The sequence below is a fragment of the Urocitellus parryii genome, chromosome 11 (assembly GCF_045843805.1).
Source record: "Urocitellus parryii isolate mUroPar1 chromosome 11, mUroPar1.hap1, whole genome shotgun sequence".
Lineage (NCBI taxonomy): Eukaryota > Metazoa > Chordata > Mammalia > Rodentia > Sciuridae > Urocitellus > Urocitellus parryii.
In genome coordinates, this window is record NC_135541.1 from 100,986,985 (window position 1) to 101,014,520 (window position 27,536).

General features: G+C 39.3%; 1 pseudogene; it reads left to right on the plus strand.

Annotated features, from left to right (window-relative positions):
* The first annotated feature begins 17,207 nt into the window (after positions 1–17,207).
* The window catches only part of LOC113177611 (plakophilin-4-like), a 49,720-nt pseudogene continuing 39,391 nt past the window's right edge, over positions 17,208–27,536 (plus strand).

Genomic DNA, 27,536 nt, shown 5'->3' on the forward strand with positions numbered 1-27,536 from the left:
AATTAAAAACTCAAATGAGAGTATCACTAACAGAGTGGAGCAAGTAGAAGCCAGAACGTCAGATAATGAAAACAAAATATATCATCTTGAAAAGAGTCTAGCCAACTCAGAAAGGCTGGTTAAAAATCACGAGAAAAACATCCAAGGAATATGGGATAACAAAAAAAAAAAACAAATTTAAGAATCATCAGGATAGAGGAAGGTATAGAGATTCAAACCAAGGGAATGAGTAACCTGCTGAATGAAATAATTACAGAAAACTTTTCAGAAATAAAAAAGGAAACGGATATACAAATTGTAGATGCATACAGGACACCGAGCACACAAAATCACAGTAGACCAACACCAAGACACATTGTTATGAAGATATCCAATATACAAAACAAAGAGAAAATTAAAAGCTACAAGAGAAAGGAGGCAGATTACATTCAGGGGTAAACCAATAAGGTTAAGAACGGATTTTTCATCACAAACGCTGAAAGCAAGAAGATCCTGGAACAACGTATTTCAAACACTGAAAGAATGGATGCCAACCAAGAATTCTGTATCCAGCAAAATTAAGCTTCAGGTATGACAACGAAATAAAAATCTTTCATGATAAACAAAAGCTAAAAGAATTTGCAGCCAGAAAACCAGCACTGCAAAGTGTCTTGAGCAAAACACTACACGAGGAAGAAATGATAAACAATAACCAAAACCATCAGTGGGAAGTGCCTCGGTAAAGACAGAGGGCGGGGGGAAAGCTAATCATGGAGAAACAAACTAAATTAGAAAAAAAAGATAAATAATCAAACATGGCAGGAAGTACAAACCATATATCAATAGTAACTCTAAACGTTAATGGCTTAAACTCTCCAATAAAACGACATAGGCTGGTAACATGGATTAAAAAAACAAATCCAACAAAATGCTGCCTCCAGGAGACACATCTGATTGGAAAAGACATACACAGGCTGAAGGTGAAAGGTTTGGTTAAAAATATACCACGTACATGATCCTCATAAGCAAGTAGGGGTGGCCATCCTCATATCGAATAAAATCGACTTCAAGACTAAGTTAATCAAAAGGGATAAGGAAGGACATTATATACTGTTAAAAGGAACCATTTACCAACAAGACATAACAATTATCAATATTTATGGACCAAACAATGGTGCTGTGACATTCATAAAACAAATTCTCCTCAAGTTCAAGAATCAAATAGACCACAACACAATAATTATGGGTGACTTCAACACACCTCTCTCACCATTGGACAGATCCTCCAAACAAAAGTTGAATAAAGAAATTATAGAACTCAATATCACAATCAATAACCTAGACTTAACTGACATATATAGAAGATATCAACCATCATCAAGTGGATATACTTTTTTCTCAGCAGCACATGGATCCTTCTCAAAAATAGACCATATATTATGCCATAGGGCAACCCTCAGTAAATATAAAGAGGTGGAGATAATACCATGCATTTTATCTGATCATAATGGAATGAAACTGGAAATCAATGATAAAAGAAGAAAGGAAAAATCCTACATCACATGGAAAATGAACAATATGTTACTGAATGATCAATGAGTTACAGAAGACATAAAGGAGGAAATCAAAAAATTCTTAGAGATAAATGAAAATACAGACACAACATATCAGAATCTATGGGACACAATGAAAGCAGTTTCAAGAGGGAAATTCATCACCTGGAGGTCATTCCTCAAAAAAAGGAAAAACCAACAAATAAATGAGCTCACACTTCATCTCAAAGCCCTAGAAAAGGAAGAACAAAACAACAGCAAATGTAGCAGAAGGCAAGAAATAATTAAAATCAGAGCGGAAATCAATGAAATTGAAACAAAAGAAACAATTTTAAAAATTAACAAAACTAAAAGTCAGTTCTTCGAAAAAATAAATAAGATCGACAGACCTTTAGCCATGCTAACGAAGAGGAGAGAGAACTCAAATTACTAACATACGGGATGAAAAAGGCAATATCAGAACAGATGCTACAGAAATACAGAAGATAATTAGAAATTATTTTGAAAACCTATAGTCCAATAAAATAGAAGATAGTGAAGACATCAATAAATTTCTTAAGTCTTCTGATTTGCCCAGACTGAGTCAAGAGGATACACACAATTTGAACAGACCAATATCAATGGATGAAATAGAAGAAGCAATCAAAAGACTACCAACCAAGAAAAGCCCAGGACCGGATGGGTATACAGCAGGGTTTTACAAAACCTTTAAAGAAGAATTAATACCAATACTTTTCAAGTTATTTCAGGAAATAGAAAAAGAGGGAGCTCTTCCAAATTCATTCTATGAGGCCAACATCACCCTGATTCCAAAACCAGACAAAGACACCTCAAAGAAAGAAAACTACAGACCAATATCTCTGATGAAACTAGATGCAAAAATCCTCAATAAAATTCTGGCGAATCGGATACAAAGGCACATCAAAAAAATTGTGCACCATGATCAAGTGGGATTCATCCCTGGGATGCAAAGATGGTTCAATATAAGGAAATCAATATGTTATTCACCACATCAATAGACTTAAAGATAAGAACCATATGATCATCTCGATAGACGCAGAAAAAGCATTCGACAAAGTACAGCATCCCTTTATGTTCAAAACATTACAAAAACTAGGGATAACAGGAACTTACTTCAACATTGTAAAAGCTATCTATGCTAAGCCTCAGGCTAGCATCATTCTGAATGGAGAAAAATTGAAGGCATTCCCTCTAAATTCTGGAACAAGACAGGGATGCCCTCTATCACCACTTCTATTCAATATACTACTCAAAACACTGGCCAGAGCAATTAGACAGACTAAAGAAATTAAAGGCATAAAAATAGGAAAAGAAGAACTTAAATTATCACTATTTGTGGAAAACATGATTCTACACCTAGAAGACCCAAAAGGGTCTACAAAAAAACTACTAGAACTAATAAATGAATTCAGCAAAGTGGCAGGATATAAAATCAACACACATAAATCAAAGGCATTTCTGTATATCAGCAACAAAACTTCTGAAACGGAAATGAGGAAAAACACCCCATTCACAATATCCTCAAAAAAAAAAAAAATACTTGGGAATCAACCTAACAAAAGACCTGAAAGATTTATACAATGAAAACTACAGAACCCTAAAGAGAGAAGTAGAAGAAGATCTTAGTAGATGGAAAAATATACCCTCTTCATGGATTGGCAGAACTAACATCATCAAAATGGTGATATTACCAAAAGTTCTCTATAGGTTTAATGCAATGCCAATCAAAATCCCAATGGCATTTCTTGTAGCAATAGATAAAGCAATCATGAAATTCATATGGAAAAATAAAAGACCCAGAATAGCAAAAGCAATTCTAAGCAGGAAGTGTGAATCAGGCGGTATAGCGATACTAGATTTCAAACTATATTACAGAGCAATAGTAACAAAAACAGCATGGTACTGGTACCAAAACAGGCGGGTGGACCAATGGTACAGAATAGAGGACACAGAGACTAATCCACAAAGTTACAACTATCTTATATTTGATAAAGGGGCTAAAAGCATGCAATGGAGGAAGGATAGCATCTTCAACAAATGGTGTTGGGAAAACTGGAAATCCATATGCAACAAAATGAAACTGAATCCCCTCCTCTCGCCATGCACAAAAGTTAACTCAAAATGGACCAAGGAGCTTGATATCAAATCAGAGACTCTGCGTCTGATAGAAGAAAAAGTTGGCTCCGATCTACATATTGTGGGGTTGGGCTCCAAATTCCTTAATAGGACACCCATAGCACAAGAGTTAATAACAAGAATCAACAAATGGGACTTACTTAAACTAAAAAGTTTTTTTCTCAGCAAGAGAAACAATAAGAGAGGTAAATAGGGAGCCTACATCATGGGAACAAATTTTTACTCCTCACACTTCAGATAGAGCCCTAATATGCAGAGTATACAAAAAACTCAAAAAATTAGACAATAAGATAACAAATAACCCAATCAACAAATGGACCAAGGACCTGAACAGACACTTCTCAGAGGAGGACATACAATCAATCAACAAGTACATGAAAAAATGCTCACCATCTCTAGCAGTCAGAGAAATGCAAATCAAAACCATCCTAAGATACCATCTCACTCCAGTAAGATTGGCAGCCATTCTGAAGTCAAACAACAACAAGTGCTGGCGAGGATGTGGGGAAAAGGGTACTCTTGTACATTGTTGGTGGGACTGCAAATTGGTGCGGCCAATTTGGAAAGCAGTATGGAGATTCCTGGGAAAGCTGGGAATGGAACCACCATTTGACCCAGCTATTGCCCTTCTTGGACTATTCCCTGAAGACCTTAAAAGAGCGTACTACAGGGATACTGCCACATCGATGTTCATAGCAGCACAATTCACAATAGCTAGACTGTGGAACCAACCCAGATGCCCTTCAATAGATGAATGGATAAAAAAATGTGGCATTTATACACCATGGAGTATTACACAGCACTAAAAAATGACAAAATCATGGAATTTGCAGGGAAATGGATGGCACTAGAGCAGATTATGCTTAGTGAAGCTAGCCAATCCCTAAAAAACAAATACGAAATGTCTTCTTTGATATAATAAGAGCAACTAAGAACAGAGCAGGGAGGAAGAGCAGGAAGAAAAGATTAACATTAAACAGAGACATGAGATGGGAAGGAAAGGGAGAGAAAAGGGAAATTGCATGGAAATGGAGGGAGGCCCTCATTGCTATACAAAATTATATATAAGAGGTTGTGAGGGGAATGGGAAAATAAACAAGGAGAGAAATGAATTACAGTAGATGGGGTAGAGAGAGAGGATGGGAGGGGAGGGGAGGGGGGGATAGTAGGGGATAGGAAAGGTAGCAGAATACAACAGTTACTAATATGGCATTATGTAAAATTGTGGATGTGTAACCGATGTGATTCTGCAATCTGTATTTGGGGTAAAAATGGGAGTTCATAACCCACTTGAATCTAATGTATGAAATATGATATGTCAAGAGCTTTGTAATGTTTTGAACAACCAATAAAAAAACAAAATAAATAAATAAATAAGTAAACATAGTTAAAACTCAAGGTAAATAAAAAACATTAGGTTCATCCAGTTTATCACTGGTCTCCTAAAATAAAAACCTGAATGTTGCTTATAAGCTTGGATTCTTAAATAAAGACTGCCTTATTACTTCTTTTATGATTACTAACTAATATTCTTCTATACAGTAATTTTCCCTCTTCCATCTTTTCCATAAGGATGCTACATGGATACCACTGTGTGTATACAGTATGAATATTATATTGTTGAGAGCCACAGCCAAAGGGGCCCCAGAAAACTTCCAGCTGCCAGCAAACTCCCAGCTGCCGGCTGATGATTGGCTCACAGTGGCCCCAGCAACATCTAGCTGATTGGCTCCTCTGCGGCGATGTTCATTGGGCTGTTTCCCTGCCCTTCAAGCTGCCAGCTGATGATTGGCTCACAGTGACCCCAGCAACATCTAGCTGATTGGCTCCTCTGCAGTCATGTTCATTGGGCTGTTTCCCTGCCCTTCAGACTACGGAACTGCTCATTGGGGGACTTCTTTGGCTCCGCCCACGCGACCCAGCCAATCGGCCTCAAGAGCAGGAGGATTGTGGGAGGTGGTGTGGTTTGTGTGGGGAGAGGCTTCTGGAAGCCGGTGGTGGCAGTTGGGCTCTGAGGGTTTTCCTGAGGAGCTGTTTTGTTTGGCGTTTGTAGTTTTAAAAATAAAGTTTGTTTCTTTTGATAAGTGGCTCCTGAATTGTGCCCAGTCAGACTGCGGCATTTGGTGGCTCGCACGGGGAGCGACTGAGGGTAAGTAAACTGCTCGCCCCTGAGGGCAGGGCGAGAGGATGGGTAGCCATTCTAAGTTTACTCTTTTGTTTTGCTTCATTTTTGTTTTAAGTTGCCTGTCCCTGGAGATGAGTGAGACGGAAGAAAAACCGCTCACATTTGAGGAAAAATTATTTGCGTTTGAGGAACAGATAGGGAGAAAGGACGGATGGACATTTCAGTCCCTGGAGATGAGTGAGACGGAAGAAAAACCGCTCACATCTGAGGAAAAACTATTTACGTCTGAGGAACAGATAGGGAGAAAGGACGGATGCACATGTCAGGAGGATAGAAAGGCTATAATGAAATTTTGTTGTTCCATTTTTATTGGATTCTGTCTAGGTTTGGTTTGGTGTTATCTTGCTGGGTTGTATTATAGTAGAAATACGGGATCAGCAATTAGTAAAAAACAAACCGAAAGAGTGTTAAGTAAATTGTTAGACGAAGGAGGCATCCCAGTAAAATCAAGAGCAGTCAGGGCATATGTTGATACAATACAAAAATACAGCCCATGGCTTTTTAAGGAGGAGTTGTTAGATATATCACAATGGAACCATCATGGTGAAGATTTAAAAAGAATAGAAAACAACAACCCAGGGACTCTGCCAGTTGGCACATTGACATTGTGGGCGAACGTATCTGGTTTGCTTAGTCCAAAGCCTTCAGATCAGACAAAGGTAGAGGAAGGAGAAGACATATTGATTCAAGTAAAAGAGGTCTCTCAGGTTAGTCAGAATGAGGAAAAGATTCAAGTACAAGAGAAGGTCTTTCAAGCTAGTGAGACAGAGGAAGGAAGTTTAGAGCAGAAAAAGCCATCAGGGGAAAAGTTACAACAGGAGACTGCTAATAACACCTTTCTATCAGAGAGCGAAAGTCTCCAACCAACAGCACCACCTCTACAGGAGACTGCTACTAACAGCATTCTATCACCAGAGGGCATAAGGGTCCAATCAACAGCACCACCTCCATATGCTAAGAGACTCCCAACCCCCGCAGTTGATAGTTGGGATCCTGAGACAGGATCTCAAGTATGCCCTGTATTTGAGGTAGGAGGGCAGCGAATTCACCAGGGTTTATTTTACAAAACAGTGAAGGAGCTAAAAGAGGCTGTAACAACCTATGGTCCTCAAGCACCCTTCACTGTAAGCTTGATCGAATCCATTACCAACTTAAACATGACGCCAGCAGATTGGGCTAATATGTGTAAAGCTGTGCTAACTGGAGGACAATACCTGTTATGGAAGGTTGCTAATGAGGAATTTTGCAAGGAGACAGCTATGGGAAATGCAGCAGCTGGTTATCCTCAGAGAAATCTAGATATGTTGTTAGGAAAGGGACCTTATGAGGATCGGCAGCAACAACTTGCATATGATCCTGGTGTATACGCACAAATTGCTATAGATGCACTTAAGGCATGGAAGACTTTACAAGGACATGGAGGTTTACAAGGTCAATTATCTAAGATAATACAAGGAGCTAATGAACCTTATGCTGAATTTGTAGATAGGCTTATTCAAACAGCTACCAGAGTTTTTGGGAATACAGAACAAGCAATGCCATTAATAAAACAACTGGCTTATGACCAAGCGAATCGTTGGTGCAGAGATATCATTAGACCATGGAAACAGGAAGATTTAAACAAATATATTAAATTGTGTAGAGACATTAATGAACAAGAGCAAGTCATGGCAGCTGCAGTAAAACAGGCTTTAGATGCCAGAGACATTAATGAACAAGGGCAAATTGTGGCAGCTGCAGTAAAACAGGCTTTAGATGCCAGAGACATTAATGAACAAGGGCAAATTGTGGCAGCTGCAGTAAAACAGGCTTTAGATGCCGGGCTAAGAACATGCTACAATTGTCAACAAGCAGGACATTTTAAAAGGAATTGCCCCATAGGAGGAGGGTTTAACAATACTAGGTATCAAAGGAATAGAATACCGGGTATTTGCCCACGATGCCGTAGAGGGAGACATTGGGCTAATGAATGCCGTTCTCAAACCACCATAGAGGGTACTCCATTATCAAAAAACGAACAAGGACAAGGTTTTTATCCACAATATCGTGGACAAAGGCATCGGGCTCCGTTGCCAAAAAACGGACAGGGGGCCCCAATGCTCCGGGGCCCCAAACCACAAATATACGGAGCTCTGGAGGAACCCAGCAACCCCAGCAACCCCATCAGGGTAGTGCCCAGGGCATCAGATCCCTCATCAGACAAACCAGAGGGAGCGCAGGGTTGGACATCTGCGCCTCTGCCAGAGCAGTACTAACTCCAGAGATGGGAGTTCAAATCATTCCCACAGGGGTGAAAGGACCTCTTCCCAAAGGAACAGTAGGCTTATTATTGGGACGCAGCTCTTCTACTCTAAAAGGACTTTTGATAAGTCCTGGGGTAATTGATCCCGATTATGAAGGTGAAATAAAAATTATAGCCAGTTCTCCAAAGGGTATATCAGTAATTTCACCAGGAGATAGAATAGCACAATTACTAATAATACCAAGCCTACATGATAAATTTTCCAGTCATGTTGTAGAAAGAGGTTCCAAGGGATTAGGCTCCACAGGTGTAGATTGGGCTATGCTTTCTTTAAATTTAGATTCTCGCCCCATGCTAAAACTAAATATTCAAGGTCATGAATTTAATGGGCTACTGGATACAGGTGCAGACCTTAGCATTATCTCTCGTCAAGAATGGCCAAAACATTGGCCATTACAACAAGCCACTCAAACGCTTCGAGGCCTAGGAGTGGCGAATAATCCCGATAAAAGTGCAATGGTATTAGATTGGAAGGATCCTGAAGGATGTGAAGGAACTATACAGCCATATGTATTGGATCATCTTCCTGTAAATTTATGGGGACGAGATGTCTTAGATCAATTAGGTTTGACATTAACAAATAATATCAATCAAAATGCACCCACTATTATGGCTAGACAAGGTTTTAGGAAAGGAAAAAGATTAGAAAAACAAGAACAAGGTATAGCAGCACCAATACAAATAAATCAAGGAACAGACAGACATGGGTTGGATTTTCACAAAGGGCCACTGAGACAATAAAAATTACCTGGAAATCAGAAAGACCAGTATGGGTCCCTCAGTGGCCCTTGACTAAAGAAAAGATACAAGTAGCCCATGATCTGGTCAAACAACAATTAGTGGAAGGACATATACAACCTTCTGTATCTCCCCATAATACTCCCATTTTTGTCATCAAAAAGAAATCTGGTAAATGGAGATTATTGCAAGATTTAAGAGCCATTAATAATGAAATGGTCATTATGGGACCTGCTCAATCGGGGATTCCTCAGTTGTCTGCTTTGCCAAAAACTTGGTATGTTTTAGTTATAGATATTAAAGATTGTTTTTTTTCAATTCCAATTCATCCTGAGGATAGTCCACGTTTTGCATTTACTATCCCTGCACTGAATCATGAAGGTCCTGATCAGAGATATGAATGGAAAGTACTCCCTCAAGGGATGGCTAACAGCCCAACTATGTGTCAAATTTATGTTAACAAAGTAATCCAGCCACTTAGAAATCAAAATCCTGAGCTACAAATATTTCACTATATGGATGACATATTATTAGCACACAAAGCTAAAAACACATTGCTAGAATGTTATGCCACACTTACAAACTTATTAAAAAATTATAATCTAGAGATAGCAATAGATAAAGTACAATTAAATTTTCCAATTAATTATTTGGGAGTTCTATTATCCTCAACCATGGTCCGTCCACCAAAAATTCAAATACGAGTAGATCAACTCAAATCACTTAATGACTTTCAAAAGTTATTAGGAGACATAAATTGGATAAGGCCTTATCTAGGTATTCCAACAGGAGAATTGGGACCTTTATTTGATATCCTAAAAGGTCCATCAGATCCAAATTCACCCCGAATGTTAACGCCTGAAGCAAGAAAGGCATTAAAAATCATTGAAACATATATGGAAAATATGCATTTGGATAGAATTGATATAAGTTTGCCTTTATTATTTATTGTACTATCAACAAAAAATATTCCTACAGGAGTATTTTGGCAAGAAGGTCCATTATTATGGATACATTTATCTTATTCTCCTAACAATATTCTTACTAGGTATCCTGAGGCTGTAGGACAATTAATACTCAAAGGAATAAAAACAGCAAAGGCAGTGTTTGGAATTTCTCCTAATAAAATTATTACTCCATATACTATGAATCAAATTGATGAATTAGCTAATGAGTTAAATACTTGGGCAATAATCATGTGCAAATCTAATGTTTCATTTGATAACCACTTACCATCTAATCCTTTATTGTCTTTTTGGTCATTGCATCCTGTAATTTTTCCAAAAATGACAAGAAAAACACCTATCATGAATGCTCCAAATATATTCACTGATGGATCAAATAATGGTACAGCAGCAATAGTTACCCCTGATCAAACTTTTACATTTTTAGTACCCAAACAATCAGCTCAAAAGGTAGAGCTTAATGCAGTATTACAAACTTTTGTGATGTTTAAAGATTCTGTATTTAATTTATTTTCTGATAGTCAGTATATAGTTAATGCTATAGTATCCCTTGAAGATGCTGGTAGGATTTCCCCTTCTTCTACTGTTTTCTCTTTGTTTTCCACTATACAAAGTTTAATCTGGGACAGAAAAGATCCATTCTTTATAGGACATATCAGGGCACATACAGGATTGCCTGGAGCCCTTAGTTTGGGCAATGATTTAGCAGATAAAACTACACATGACATTCATATTTTCTCTACACTAGAAGAAGCTATAAATTTTCATAAAAGGTTCCATGTCAATGCTAATACTTTACAAAAGCGTTTTAAAATAACTAAGGAACAAGCTAGACAAATAATAAAACAATGTCAAAATTGTGTGACCTTTTTACCACAAGTTAATCTTGGAGTCAATCCTAGAGGATTGATACCTAACCATATTTGGCAGATGGACGTCACACACTTGCCAGAATTTGGAAAATTAAAATATTTGCATGTTACAGTTGATACTTCTTCTGGATTTTTGATGGGCTCCCTTCATGCCGGAGAAAAAACTAAAGATGTTATAGCTCATTGCTTACAAAATTTTGCCACTGTGGGCATTCCAAAACAGTTAAAAACAGATAATGCCCCTGGTTATACGTCTACTTCTTTTAAACAATTTTGTTCATCATTTGGCATTACTCATATAACAGGAATCCCATACAATCCACAGGGACAAGGCATAGTTGAAAGAGCTCATCAAACTATTAAAATGTACTTATTAAAGCAAAAAGACGGAATTGGGAAGGGGTATATATTCCCCAAAGATAAACTTAAAATAACCCTTTTTACTCTAAACTTTTTAAATTTGGATTCATCAGGACTTAGTGCTGCAGAAAGGCATATGTGTCCAAAAAATGTACATAAGCCCAAGGTACTTTGGAAAGATATTCTAACAGGACAGTGGAAAGGTCCTGACCCAGTAATTGTCTGGAGTCGGGGGTCTGTTTGTGTGTTTCCACAGGAAGAACAGCAGCCGATTTGGATTCCGGAGAGATTAACTAAAGTCCTGACCCAGTGATTGTCTGGAGTTGGGGGCCTGTTTTTGTGTTTCCACAGGGAGAACAGCAGCCGATTTGGATTCCAGAGAGATTAACTAAAGCAATTTCTACAGACCAAAAAGAAGATGATTTGGCTCAAATCCATAACAGCTGATATCCAAAACTCCAATTTGGCTATCCTTACATCTGCAACAGAACCAGGATGCTTTTTTCAATATCTATTTTATTCTATTTTGTTTTTTGAGCTCATATAGACCTAGGTTAATGTTTTGCTGATCAGTTCTATATATTTTTTTTTTACTATAGAGTTTTTAAACATTGCAATGGAGATTTCACCTGTAAAAAGTTATAAGGCCTTTACCATTATGTTATGTGTTGTATGTATTATATTATGTGTGCACACTTGTGTTTTGTGTTTGAATGTACATATGTCCATATATCATATATGATGAGCGCTCATAAAAAAAAAAAAAAAAAAAAAAAAAAAATGGATCCAAAATTTTTTTTTTATTCACGTGATTTAAATGGTTTAATTTAAATTGGGTAAATAACTGTTAAGAAGGTTAACAGATCTGTTTGTTTACTTTCACCTATTCTTTTTATTATATTTAATAATTCTTTTCAAAATAATGTAAATTGTTAAGAAAATTGTTTTCTTTTAGTGCCTTCTAGAATGTTACACAATTATTAATATTAACCATTATTGCCAAAATTCCTATCTTCATCCCAGTGCCAGTGAAGATAATGTAAATTGTTAAGAAAATTGTTTTCTTTTAGTGCCTTCTGGAATGTTACACAATGTTTTCTTTAGCTATTATTGCCAGAATTTCTATCTTCATCCCAGTGCCAGTGAAGACAATGTAAATTGTTAAGAAAATTGTTTTCTTTTAGTACCTTCTAGAATGTTATATAATTTTTTCTTTAGCCATTATTGCCAGAATTCCTATCTTCATCCCTGTGCCGGTGAAGACAAAGATAAAACTAATCTACAATCTCTGCAATAGCCATCACTGAACCGCTTACAGAACTTGCCTAAACTATGTGTCACATGTATGCATTGTGAACTCACTTGTATGCATTGTGAACTATCTGTTGGTGCAGCAACTTGTGGTAGTGTTGGAGTATTTTTGCTGATGATGTCATCGGTGGTACAATTTTTCCAACAAGAGCTGTCAATTGGCTTGGTATATCTTCCTCTCTTCTGGTTGTCATGATTGTTCAGCTATTTGGGGGCCAACAGAGGTGAGGCAAAGAACCTCACCCCCCCGCTGGTACCTCTCCACAGGTGTGGCTGTATACTGGACCGGTAGTCAATGACGGGTAAGATCCAATTACAATGGTTCCAACCTAAGACAGGAGGCTGACGCCCTGAGGTCAGCTCATCCGAAGACGGGTAAGGACCATATGTAGTATTGGACAACCTAAGGCAGGCACGGTCCCTAAGCCACATGCTTGTTGTTTAAACAGAGAGGGGGAGATGTTGAGAGCCACAGCCAAAGGGGCCCCAGAAAACTTCCAGCTGCCAGCAAACTCCCAGCTGCCGGCTGATGATTGGCTCACAGTGGCCCCAGCAACATCTAGCTGATTGGCTCCTCTGCGGCGATGTTCATTGGGCTGTTTCCCTGCCCTTCAAGCTGCCAGCTGATGATTGGCTCACAGTGACCCCAGCAACATCTAGCTGATTGGCTCCTCTGCAGTCATGTTCATTGGGCTGTTTCCCTGCCCTTCAGACTACGGAACTGCTCATTGGGGGACTTCTTTGGCTCCGCCCACGCGACCCAGCCAATCGGCCTCAAGAGCAGGAGGATTGTGGGAGGTGGTGTGGTTTGTGTGGGGAGAGGCTTCTGGAAGCCGGTGGTGGCAGTTGGGCTCTGAGGGTTTTCCTGAGGAGCTGTTTTGTTTGGCGTTTGTAGTTTTAAAAATAAAGTTTGTTTCTTTTGATAAGTGGCTCCTGAATTGTGCCCAGTCAGACTGCGGCATTATATGGAATCCTTTTTTATTCTATATGTTGCAATACTTTATAGTTTTTATTATTTTTGATGTTCTAGTAGTCTTTGATTTGACTAGAGGGACTTCTTGTAGTTGGCTTCTCTGACTTTAGGAAATGTCCCTATTAGTCTTTGGGCACAAGAAAATGTTCAAAGCTCACCTTTCAATTTTAGTTCCCCAACCTCAAAGCACACTTTTTTTTTAAGATAAGGAATCTTACTTTCCTTTAGTGGGAAATGGTATTCAGAAACCAAGATGTGGGCACTACATATGCTCACTGCTACTTGGATACCATTGCTTCAAGTTATTATGGATTGATAGAGCTATACAATTCTAAGCCAATAGTGGTTATTATGAATTATAGAGCTGTACAATTCTAAGCCAACACCATAGACTTCTTCTCTAATTTTTCCCATTTCCTAGTTTTGTCCTCCTCCGCCAGAGTTGATAACCATTTTCCAGAGACAATATCAATGCACTTAGTAATTTGCTCTATCTTGGAATGCTTACAAAACAGCTTCAGAATTATTATACGGATTCCTGTGCCACAAATAAACCTACTAAATACAATTCAAGATGTCCTCAGGATATACCCCACTGTAGACAGACAACCACTGCCTTCTAAATTTACTTGAATTAAAATTTATGTAGTTAAATTGTTATTTGATATATAGTTCTTTTGCCGTGCTTTTGTTTTTAAGGTTAGCCTTTCCATTCTTTCTGGGATATATAAAATATTGATATGGTTTAAAAATAACTACATTAAGTTATACCTATAAAAGTCCCTTATTCTATGTCTTAGAATCCATTCCCATGTACCCTTAAATTAAAAAAACACTTTGACTATTTTCTGCAAACAATTGTTACTGAAAACAATATATCTAATTAATAATATCTAATTCCCCCTCTTCCTTAACACACTCCTTTGAACCTTGCTTTTTTTTCTCTCACATAAATAAATATCATGGGAAGAACTACATATCTCTTCCTAGAAAGGCTCCTCACATTTACAGCTGCAAAGTGTTCCCTAGTGTGTATGTGAGACTGGGTCACTCTTAATGTGGGAAATGGGCTCTAGTTATTATGAAATCATTAACCCAAGTGATCAAACAGTAACTTCACAAGTACAGACCAGCCTTAGGAAGGGAAAGGTGTTTTTGAGAGCTATTTACAGAAGAAGAGGGTAGGGACGGATTCCAGAAGAAGACACCTACAGGAGAAGGCTGCTTAGTCCAGGGTCCAAGTCACCTTCCCAGTTGTCTGTGTAGAGCTCCAGCTTTCTTCCCTAGGATCTTCTCAGGACTCTGGCTCCCTCAGAATTGTCTCAATAAGTTTTTCTCCCTCCCCAATTTAATTGCCTTCAATAGGCATCTGAATCGTATTTCTTTTTTCTTATTTTTCTCCTTTATATTTTTAAACACAAGGAACACATGGATGTGTTCTTTTGTAAGTTACATGTTAAAAAAATACATAGACAAAAATTAAATTCTGCACCTCCATACTCATTTCCTCAAGAGAAACCATGGTTAATCATATATAAACTGCTGCTTTTGGCTAATTCCCCAGTGAATAGACTCAGGGGCAAAAATTTGTCTCTGCCCTCTTCCACTAAGACCCTATCTTCCATTCAGGAGTTAGGAATGTCCAAATGCTCTGATGTTGGGTTTGTGCACAGGTACTGGCCACACCATTTAAAGGCAGGAGGGCTATTTGCAGAATAGAGGCCCTTGTGAGTTTTTCTTCTGCCTGCCAATGATTCCTGAGATGCATATCCTGAATCCTAAAATGCCAGACAGTTGCTTTCCCAACCACTGCTTATAGCCAAGAGAGAGGAGCATACCTGTTCTTTTCTGCATCTACCTCAGTCTTACTTTGTTGGGCTTTCCACTTCTCTGCCAGGCATCTTTGGCTCTAGTAGCTCCGGGCATTGTACTGCATTCCCGATGTAGCCTCACGGGGGCAATGTGGGAACCATAGCCGTTTCTCAATTGGGGCATTAAAGGAGCCTTATGCAAGGTGGGTCATTTTGCAGGACTTGGTGAGTCAGTGGTAAGCCATGTGGAAACCGAGGTTCTTTACCTTTGAGTTACCTTAGCTCCAGGTTTGTTCTGTGCCAGCCTAAGGCCTGTGTTGCCCAGGGGAAGATTCCCTGGGGACGCTCAGTCACTCAGCTGGGACCGCCTCATTCTATCTCCCCAGCAAAGACCCTCACAGGGTTCTGACCATAGAAGCAGTAGAGCTGCTCATAGTCCGTGAACAGACGGTGGCACCCTTCCCAATGTTCTGATCATCTGTGCTGTATATAGACATTGAGGAGCAGGTAAAAGTGAGGAGTAGTAGTAGCAAGGGAGGTGGTAGAAGCTGGAAAATGGGGAATAAGATGAAAAGAGAAAAAAGGAGTTGAGGATAAAGGAGGGGGAAAAGGAGGAATCACAGTAAATCCCAAATCTGCTTCTGAAAGTTATCAGCACTGTCTGGATAAAAATGGGAAGAGAACAATTGCAAAGAAGAGTAAAGAAACACTTTTCGGGGGGGGTGGGTTGCAGGAATTTTATGTCACGGTAGGAAACTCTAGCAACCCAGGAGGAACAGCTGGGTTTGACAAAAGCCTAAAATACTTTTGCATGTCCTTAATCTTAAAGTGGATTTAATTTCATTCTCCGAAGTACAGTCCTAAGGGAATGAGCAGAGAGAAGGTGAGGAGTGAGGGGGTGTGACTCCTCCCGTTTTAGAGTGATGGTACCTGGATCCTGACAAGGAAAAGCACCTGGAGAAGGAATTCTGGAATACAAAGGAAGCTGAAGAAAGGATTTGTAAACCTGTGGTTAGGCGAGCATACACTGTGGTTGTGGTTCCATGGTGTAATGGTGAGCACTCTGGACTCTAAATCAAGCGATCTGAGTTCAAGTCTCTATGGGGGCCTTTCCATTTAGCTGGGATAAAAGCCATTTCTTTCACTCCTTAAGTGAGACGCGGTTTCTGCTTTCACGCCCTGCTTTAGTAGGGTTTCTGGTCCAGGGAAGGAAACAACTGAGGTTAGCAGATAGATATTCCAGGTTCCCATGTCCCTCCTGTTACCCCGCCCTTTGCACCACGCAGCTTTGTGCCCTGCGCTGTCCCTTGGGTCATTAATTTGGATACCCGAGGACCCTTCCTCAGGCGGCAATCACTGCAAAATTGGGACATGTTGGATATGGGTGCCTGAACTTAGGATGACTTTGCAGGCTCCACGCTTGCTGACATTGGAAGTCCCCACACCGCGGCCTAGGGGCCTAGGGACCCGGCAAGTCCCCTTGTGTCCTCAGGTGACCCTCAGCCTCTGACCACCAAATCCTTTGCCCGGGGCTTTCTCTCACTCCAACTCCTGCTCATATCTGGGCCTATTGTCCTATTTCTGTGCAAGTAGAAAATACTTGAAAATATGAAATAGCATTCCTTAGCTCAGTGATGGTGGTGGGGAATGAGACTCAATTTTTGGTCCTGAGTTCAAGCGTATTTCATTGGTTTTATTGGATTTTTACCTGTCATCGTTTTACCTGAAGTATTGCAAGCTTCCAAGTCTCCACTGAGGCCAGTAGGGGCAGCAGTTGCCCAGAATTTTGCATCCCATTGTGGGGAATCCCCTAAAGGAGCTTGAGCAGCACGAAGGGTGCGCCCCCAGAATCCTGGGGCTCCCCCTGCTTCTGCCGGGCTCTGCTGTGAAGCCTCCATTGGAGAAGATCATGAAAAGTTCATTGAGATTCCTCCCTCTTCACGGAAAAAAATTTAGATCATCTTAAAGATCTTCCTACCTAGTTAAGATGTTTTCCGCCACATGCTAAAGAGCAGTTTTGATTTCTTTTCTTCCATTTTAAAACTTTCCGTGGTCACAAAGACTGCAAAATATAAACCCCTCAAAATAATGTTGGAGGAGAAGCTCACTTTGGAGTGTTTGAAAAGAAAGTCAGAGGCTATGCAAGGTCATGCAGGGAGAAAGGAGCAAGGTAAAGAAAGAAGGGGACCCTAAGGAGCCACTAGGGTAGTTTTCAGTTGCTAGGTTTGACACACCACATTTGCCCACTATGGAGCCTCTCCCAATCGTTTGAACCCTTATGGATTCACCCAAGCAGGCTGTCCACCTAGAAAGCCTGTAGCTGTTTGCGTTGTTTTTGCTGATTTGCTTTTCATTCTTCTTGGTAGTGGGGGATTAAGGAAATCCCCTGTAATATGTGTAGTGGCTAAATCAGGCACCCTGCTGTCCTTAGACGTTATGTCTCATTGCCTCATTAAAGAAACACCAAAAATTTTACATTGAGCCACAAATATAGAATTTATGTACTTTTGAAATAAATATTTATGTTTTTAGAGTTCTAGTATTCTGAGAAATGTAACAGACAAATGATCACTGATGATATTTACAAATATTATTAATTATAATAAATTATATAATAAGCTCTAGAATGAACTCTCAACTATATTAATGTATTCTGTGTCAATTTCACTGAAATATTGGCGGAATTGAAAATTTGGAACTTAATGGCTTGAAGTTGGAAGGTACACTGTTTCTCCTCCCCTTCATCTTCTTCCCTTGCACACAGGGTGCCTGCTGGGTTTGGAGAGGTTAGGTTAAGGGGAAAGGTTCAGATTCGAGGCCATCAAGTCAAGGACTAGTTCTGGCAGCAGATTCAAGGACTGGAGTCCCCTTCAGTAGACAGTAGACTATATATAGAAAAGTTTCATAAAAGTAATCAACAGGTTTCTCTGCAGCAACATTTCTACTCATTTTTTTTGAGAGAGAGAATTTTTTAATATTTATTTAATTTTTTTAGATTTCAGTAGGCACAACATCTTTATTTTATTTTTATGTGGTGCTGAGGATTGAACCCAGCGCCCTGCACATGCCAGGTGAGCGGGCTACCGCTTGAGCCACATCCCCAGCCCCAATATTTCTACTCTTAAGCCTTCGCCCCAGGTCCTTCACTTCCCCTCCTTGTAAATTGTTTACTCCTTATATAATTTTTATTTTTCAATGCGATTGCTAGTTTGTAGTCAAAGAATGTATTCTAAATGAAATCCTTAATGTTTTTGGAGACTCCTTTTACAATTGTTTTAGTCAAAAACTAAGGAAACAAAAAGCTATGGATTTAGAGAAAAAATACATAAATCACAAATATGACAAATGACTCATGACCAGAATATATAAAGAACTATAAAAAGTAACAAAAAATGAAACACACAGCAACAAAAACAAAAAGAGGCAAAAGACATGAGCAGACATTTCAGCAGAGGAGCACCTGAAAAGACGTTCCACATCATCAGACAGAAGGGAGATGCAAATTAAAACCACAGTAAGAAGGCTGTGAGTGCTTGTAGAGTGCTTGCTTGAAGCACTGGGTTCAAACCTCAGCACCACATAAATAAATAAATAAAGATATTATGTCCATCTACAACTAAAAAAAATATTTTTTTTAAAAAATAAAACACCGCAGTGAGACACCTCTGCACTTCCATTAAAAATATCAGAAGATGAGCTATTCAGAGTAGTGAGCAATGCAATTTTCATACACCAGTGATAGGAGTACAAAATGATATGTCCAATTTGGAAAAGATTTCAAAGTTTCTTTTCAAGTTCAGGATACTTGTATGATCCAACAGACCCACTCCTGATATCTGTATCTTAGCGAAATGAAGACTCATGTTCACACAAGATCCTTTACAGAAATGTTCATAGCAGTTCTAATAGTAGTATCCACAAACTAAAATCAACACAAATATTTTTCAACTGGTTAATAGAAAAACAGTGACATTTTTACTGAATGGAACCCTCAGCAAAAAAAATAAAGGAATGAACTGTTGATACGTGGAACAACTTGGAAGAACCTCAAAGTCACTGTACTGACTGAAAAAAGCCAGTCCTTACAAGTTATGTATTATGATTCTGCTCCTATGATATTGTCAATAAGAGAAAACTATGTTGATGAATAGATTGGCAGGTGACAGGCTTGTTTTGAGGAAAGACGTGATTGTAAAGAAAGAGCATGAGAAAGGTTTGGGAAGAAATAAAACTTGTGTTCTAGGGCTGGTCTTGTGGCTCCTTGGAGAATGCTTGCCTGGCATGTGTGAGGCACTGGGTTCCATCCTCAGCACCACATAAAAATAAATAAAATAAATGTATTATATCCAGCTACAATAAATAGAATAAAAAGCTAACTTGTGTTCTGATTATAGTGATGACTACACTAACCTTAACATGTTAAAAGTCTCAGAGAATTTTTACCAGAAGAAAACAGCAGTTTCACTGTACAATAATTAAATCAACAGCAAAAATCCAAGGACTGAGAAAACAGGATGATGAAAAACAGGGTTCTGTCTTTTCCTAGCAAAAGGAAGTCAGTTGCTCAAACTTTTAATAAGAATATGCTTTCCATGGAGATGCAGGATGCTTTTCTTGAGTCTTATGCATACATTATAGTTAGAGGTCCCAGGTGCATGGTCTCTCTGGTTGCCTTTCCTTGCTCACAGTGTATCACTGGTGCTTCCTCCCTCAGTATTGGGAAGAACAAGACTTCTCTGCAGACCTGTGAATGGAATGACAGTGTTTCCCTCACATTAAGGGAGGAGCAAAGACTGGAATTCTCTTACAATGCCACCATGAGAGGCAGTGGGGCCCTTAGCCTCCTGTTCAGTGTCTCCAGATCAAAAGGGGAAAATCCCATGATATTGTTGGCTTAATTGGAGATTCTTAAGAAACACAGCAGCAAGTTTGTTAATTCAGTTAATTTGGATTCAAGCCAAGGCTGCTGTGGCCACAACTAACCATTCATTATATGATCAAAGAGCAAGGCGGTCCATCTTCTGTGCTTAGAGGCTGAAAACTGAGCCTAATTTGCCCTTCCCAACCTGGGGTAGAAGAACTGTCCTCATCATCAGGCAGAGATACCTTAGCTAGAGCAGTTCTGGTGGGAAAATAGAGAAAGGGGCATCTCCTCCTAGAAACAAAGTCATGAATTTGGGTCTTGAAAGGGAGCAAAGCCTGGCCATTGCCAGATGAGGATGGTTGGCCTTATAAGGGACCCAAAGTCTATGCATACACTTGCAGATTCACTAAAAGATTAGTATTATGGTAAAGTCTCCTTATGCAGAGGAGATGGAAGACCTGATCTGGGGCCTTCAAAAAGGAAAGTCTGCATCACGGTGCAGAAGCCCACTGGCTAACCTGACTACCTCTATCCCCAGTGTGCTTGTCCTCACAACCCACAGTGAGCTCCTCCCTGGCATCTCCATCTGGACTAGTCCCTGAGGATCTTCAGGTCCTCTGAGGCTCTGCCCTTCAAGCATTGCTCTCTAAGGTGAGAGAAGTGGGAAGGAGGCTACTTGCCAGGTAACTTCAAGGATTCCAGCAACATTCCAACTTGGCTCTCAGTCACTAACAAACCTATCCCATTCTCCAAATAATGACAAGAAAGCTCACAGGAACAATGCCTGAGGGTTAGGTTGAGTCAGGTTACCTAGCATGCTCAAGACTCTGGGTTCTATCTCCACACTACAAAGGAGAGAGAGAGGGCACAGGGGGATTAAAATCAAACACAGAACTACTCCAGAATTAGGAGCCTTGGTGGCAGGAAGGGGCAGTCAAATTGTCGTATGAATGCCTGGCTTCTCCATATTTCTATTTCTCCCTCTCTTCTCTTTGTTTTTTGGGAGGCATCTTTCCTTTCTCCCTAAGCTGTTTTCCTTTCATCCTCATGACCATGTCAGACCTTCCAAAGAAAGTCATGATAACCACTTGTATTTTATTTATTCTTGTAAGTGCTGAAAGTTTCAAAATGAGAGCGATTTGGTGGTGATCATTTTAGCTATATGTAAAGGACAAAAGCAGTAGTTACATATGAAGGCTCCTTCCACAATCAGGAGATAAAAAGATGGATGAAGGGATTAAGAAATCCAAGAAACTGAGGTGCCTATGTGGTTTATTTTCTGTCCAGAGTAGCCCAGGGCAATGGGTTTACAAGATGTGTGTGTGTGTGTGTGTGTGTGTGTGTGTGTGTGTGTGAGAGAGAGAGAGAGAGAGAGAGAGAGAGAGAGAGAGAGAGAGAAATCTATGAGCATAGGATTTAATGGCCACAGCTTTTTTCAATGCTGCAGAACATTTCACACCTAATGTGTAAATTTTGGGTCCCTCCCCCACCTCACATTAAGGGAGAAGCAAAGACTGTGGCAGAATGTCCTTTTTTCATGGAGCATTTACTGAGTGCTTTTAGGTGCCAGGTCCTGAACTGGGTGAGGGTCTGCATGTGGAGTGAAGCCCAGTTGCCTGACTCATAGACTCCGCCTCTGGAGACATGGAGGCAGCACATAGGGGCAGAACACCATGTCGCTCCTACTCACTAGCCTATGAGATTGGCAGTGGACTTGAAAAGTGAAGTGTCCTGAGGAATGGCCCATGGTTATATCAGACCAAGGGGCTGTGGCTGCCACCTGCAGTGAGGCAGTTTCTGAGAGAAGAGAAGTAGATGGAAGAGTTCATGGATCAGTATTTGGGTGTCAAGCAACTCAGCCCATTCATGTCCAAAACTAAATTTGACCAAAGACAAGACTCAGAGTCTGCAGTACCAGTAGGTTTTGAATGTGTTTTCAGAGAAGAATAAGGAGCTGCGGAACATCTTCTCACTGCATGGTAACAGCCTATGATTCTATAGTGGGTTTGTTTTCCCGCTCTGTGCTATAATCAGCACATGGCTGATAATGGAAAAGGCAGGTGGTTCAAGGCCATACCAGGATACTCTAGTCCTCATCTAGATTCTTATCCAACCTCTGATTCTCTCTCAAAGTTACCATTCTCTGAAGTTTCTTTTATCTTCCATTCTGTAGCTCTCATTTCCTCCTGGTTTCCTTCTCCCTTGGCCTATGGGTGCTTCTAGGATGCCGTGAGGGCTCAATCATTGTATTCACTGACTTATGCCCTGAGAAGTGGTTTCTTCCTGTCCTACCAATCCACTGGTCTTTCTTCTCTGTTCAGAGCTCAGAGGCTATCTCAACCTAACTGGATTACAGGGGCCAAGCATGGAAATAAGAACTGACTCTGAATCCAGGTTGATGCACCCCTACAAGGCGTTTTGACTATGCCATCACAAGATACCCCCAACATTTTGATTTGGGGCTATCCTATTCTGACATTTGTTTAAGAATATTTCTAAATTTACAAATAAATTGAGCAGATAGTACAGAGTTTCCATATACTCCTCTCTCTGCACACATTTCCCCTATTATTAGTATCTTGTCTTAATGTAGTATATTTGTTACAATTGAGGAGCCAATATTGATAAATCTTTATTAAAGTGTATGGTTTAAATTAGATTTTATCCTTTGTGCTGTAGAGTTCTATGAATGATGACAAATGTGAAATGTCTTTAACCCCATTACAGTTTCATACAGAATATTTTCACTACTGAAAACTTCTCTGTGCTTCACCAGTTTATCCTCCATCCTCTCTCACCCTTGGCAACTGCTGATCACTTTACTCTCTATGGTTTTTGACTCTTCCAGAATGTCCTAGGGCTGTAATGGAATGTTGGATAGTATATGGATTTTCAGACTGGCTTCTTTCTCACACTGGATATTTAAAGTTCCTCGGTGGCTCCATCGATCACGTCATTGTTTCTTAATGTCCTTCCATTGTATGGATTCACAGTTGGTTCATTCATCACTTAGTGGAGGACATCTTGATTATTTCCAGTGTTTTGAAAATTATGAATAAAATTACTATAAAGGCGGTGGCCATTAAACTCATGTAAAGTTTTCTTGTGAACATAATAAGTTTTCATCACATTTTTGTTAATGACTTGGACTATAATCACTTTATTATATGGCACGATTATACTTAGTTTTGTAATAAACTGATGAACTGTCTTCCTAAGTGACTATATCATTTTACATTTCCACTAGCAATGACTCATTCCCTAAGCTCAACATACTTGACAGCATTTGGTACTGTTGTTTAAAAATTTTTTTAGCTATTATGATAGGTATACAGAGATTGTCTCATTTTTGTTTACTTTTCAATGTCATAATGAAAAATGATTTTGGTCATCCTTTTATATGCTTACTTGACATATTCTCTATATCTCTTTTGATGAGGTGTCCAGATCTTTTGTTCACTTTAAATTGTATTGCTTGCTTTAATATTGTTTTTATTAAATTTTTTTGTAGATAGAGACACAATATCTTTATTTATTTATTTATTTTTATGTGGTGCTGAGGATTGAACCCAGTGCCTCATGCATCTGAGGCAAGTGCTCTACCACTGAGCTACAACTCTAGCCCCTAATATTGTTGAGTTTTTTTTTTAAATATTTATTTATTTTTTTTTTTAGTTCTCGGCGGACACAACATCTTTGTTGGTATGTGGTGCTGAGGATTGAACCCGGGCCGCACGAATGCCAGACGAGCGCGCTACCGACTGAGCCACATTCCCAGCCCCTATTTTTGAGTTTTAAGAGCTTTTTGTATACCAGTCCTTCATCAAATTTGTATTTTGTAAATATTTTCTCCAAATCTGTATACTGTTTGTTCAGTTTCTTAACAGCATTTTTCACAGAGCAGAAGTTGTTTTTTTTTTTTTTTATTTCAGTGGAGTTCAACTTGCCAAATTTTTCCTTTATGGATTGTGCTTTTGGTGTTGTATCTAAGAGCCAGCACCAAACCAAATGTCACTTCAATTTTTTTTATGGTTTCTTTAGTTTCATCTTTTCAATTTTGTGCTACTTTAACAAAATACTTGAGCCTGGGTACTTTATAAAGGAAAGAGTTTTATTTTGGCTTACTGTTCTAGAGGCTAAATGGGCAAGCACATCTGGCTAGAGGCTGTTTTGTCATAACATGACAGATGACAACACACAGTGGAAGTGTGTGCTAGAGATGCCACAGGTAAAAGAAGCAGGAGACAGAGGAGGCTCCTCTTTTAAAATAACCTAATCTCTTAGGAACTGACCCTGTACCATCATCCTTGGAGAACTACATTCATCTCTGCTGAAGTAGTGCCCCCTGATCTAACCATCTCTTAAAGATCCCATCACCTCCGTATTGGTACAGTGGGGAGCAAGCTTTCATCACATGAATCTTTGCAGACATATTCAAAACACAATCACACCACGGCAAGAAGTCTTATAGTTTTACACCTCACATTTATATCTGTGATCCTTTTTATGAAAGGTATAAGATCTCTGTGTAGATTTTTTAAAATGTAGGTGTTCTAGCATCATTTATTATAGAGACTATCCTTTCTTCATTAAATTGACTTTTTTACTTTTGCTAAAGATAGTTGACATTTCTATAGGATTGTTTCTGGCCTCTGTATTCTTCTTTTCCATTGATGTTTCCATTGTTTTTTTTTTCAACAATTTTATACTGTTTTGCTTACTGTAGCTTCATAGCAAGGCCTAATGTTAGACTAGCAATCCTCTGGGGATTTTTCTATCTTTGTCATGAGAACCTGGTTTGATTCTCTTATAGTTTGGGTTTGAAATATGCCCCAAAGACTGGTTTCACGAAGGCTTGGTCCCCCATGAAGAAGTGTTCAGAAGTGAGACTTTTAGGAAGTGATTGGAGCATAACGATTCTAATCTAACTAGTGGATTCACCTGTTGATTAAGCTAAATGGACTATGGGAAGGTAAGGGAACTGTAGACTGTGGGGCAGAGTTGAAGGAAGAATGTCACTGGAGGCAGGCCTCCTAATAGTATTTCTTGTCCCCTCCCTCTCTCACTCTTCCCTGTCCTTCTTCTTGATTGCTATGATCTGAACCTCTTTATTCCACCATACCCTTCCACCATGATGTTTTGCCTAACTTCAAGCTCAGACCTGTGGAGTCAGCCTATCCATGGACTGCAACTTCTTAAACCATAATCCAAAATAAATCTTACTTCCTTTGAGTTGTTTTCCTTAGGTATTTGTCACAGTGATGAAAAGGTGAATAAGTTTCCCAGAGGTAAAAGTTAGAAAATTGTGGGGATCCTCGCCAAGCTCAGAGCAATCCACAAAATGTCAAGGTCTGAAGATAAGACTGATGACATCAGTAGCTACTGACTATGTTCAGGCCAGTTGGAGAAAGAAAGAGGCAAATCAAGTAAGATGTATGAATTCATCCTTGTGAAAATTGTCATGATGTTCTCTCTAGACCTCACGATCCTCTCCTCTCTGCATATCAGAGCAAATTAATATTGGCCATATTCCTAGATGTGTAATTCTTTGTTACTTTTTTCTCAAACGTCTGTTCAAATGGGGGGAAAGGATTGAAGTAATCTTCAGGTTTGCCGCAAAAAAGTAGGGAGGAATGTGGGGCTAAAATCCCGGATTTCTGATATTTAAATGGATGATAATCAACAACTCTTATGTTCTTAGAAACAGAATAAGCTAGCATCCCTACTTTACTCCTCTATTTACCCTATGCATGTGTGTAAATGTAAAATCTTCACTTATCTAGAGAATTTGCATTCTAGATTAGTTAAGTTCAATGAATGCATTTGCTGAGCCCCTGTGGGTAAAGCACGTTGCTGGATACACTGGGCGGGGGGATGCAGAGGAAGGATATTACCAGTCCTTACTTAAAGGAGCTTAAAATATGTGCACCAAATTCAGCCAGAGTTCTCAGTAAGTAAGAACATTGACAGCAGACACCAATGGGGCCCTACCTGGTAAAGGGAGATGGCAATGTAGAGCAGAGTCAGCACTGGACTCTGTCTCCTAAGGATTTAGGACAAAAGGAATCTGGAAAATCTCTTTCAATGAGTGTTCCACAGTTGAGAGTTCACGAATACTTATCATGGATTCCCTCCATGTTTCCCATTCACATATTGTATTTATATAGTAGCAAAATCAAGAGAAGCCACATAGAAATTGAGTGAACCAATCAATAACATGTGGTTGAGCAGTGAATCTGCAACAAAGTTAAGATCCTGCTCAAAAAGTAAATCCAGAGAAATTCAATGCATGACTGCTTAATTGTCCCATAGCAAGAGAACATTTACTGTACTTAGCAGTACCTAAAGACTTCTGGAGAAAATATATTACCCAAGTGATCCAACTGATGGCCCTGTACCAAAGAGCAAAACTTCCACTGATCTGATACCTGAGGTTCTTCCTACACTCAAACAAGCTGGAAGAATGGCTGTGACTCTAAGGCCAAGAAAGAAAACAGATCCCAGGTTAGGACACAAAGGAAGAGAAAGAGTTTTTATACAATGGCCAGATGATGGTGGAGAAAAGGAGTTGAGGGTTCTGAAACAGCAAGTGAGCTGGCTCAGAGTAACATTATCTCTTAGAAATAGTAGTATAGCAACACTCTGGACCTAATGGACACTAAATATGTAGTCTATGATCTGCAACCATTCTCTATCAAATTTGTCTTGGGCCAATTAGTAACTTTTCTTATGGAAGTCAGAAATTCCTTTAGCACAGTATCATTACACAGAGTAATTGGAAGATGATGTCAGATAAGAAGGGCCATACTTCACACTGATGGATGTCCATCTAAACTTCAGATGGGCCCTGCATTGTTTGATATGTGATCGAATTGAATGAAAACGAAAATAGCATCATATTTACAAGGCTTCTCAAAATGGGTGGACTTTATATGTACTCATGGTCATACATGAATGTTTTAATCACATTGACCTTAGAAATAGCTCTTCTGTGGCTAGAATGAAATCCATATGTAACAAGTGTGAAATGTGTTTAGTGACATTAGAAAACAAAAACAAAAAGCAAGGAAACATAGAGGAGGATGGTAAGAGGTAGTGGTGTCAAACCTTTATTTAGGTTTAGTGAAACACCAACAACTGCCCAGGAAGAGAAAAGATGTCAATATAAGAATAGAAGATAACAAGAATAATATTAACAAAGAAAACCCCCAAAACATTCATAATTACTTTCTTAGAGTTATATAGCGCTTTTGTAGTTTTGGGGGGTGGGGTGGGGTTATTTTTTGGTACTAGGGTTTTAATCCAGGGGCAGTTTACCACTGAGCTACATCACTAGTCCTTTTCTTTATTTTTTATTTTGAGTCAGGGTCTCATGAAGTTGCTAAGGGCCTTGCTAAGTTGCTGAGGCTGGCCTTGAACTTGTGATTTTCTTTTTTCAGCCTCCCAAGCATCTGGGATTCTAGGCA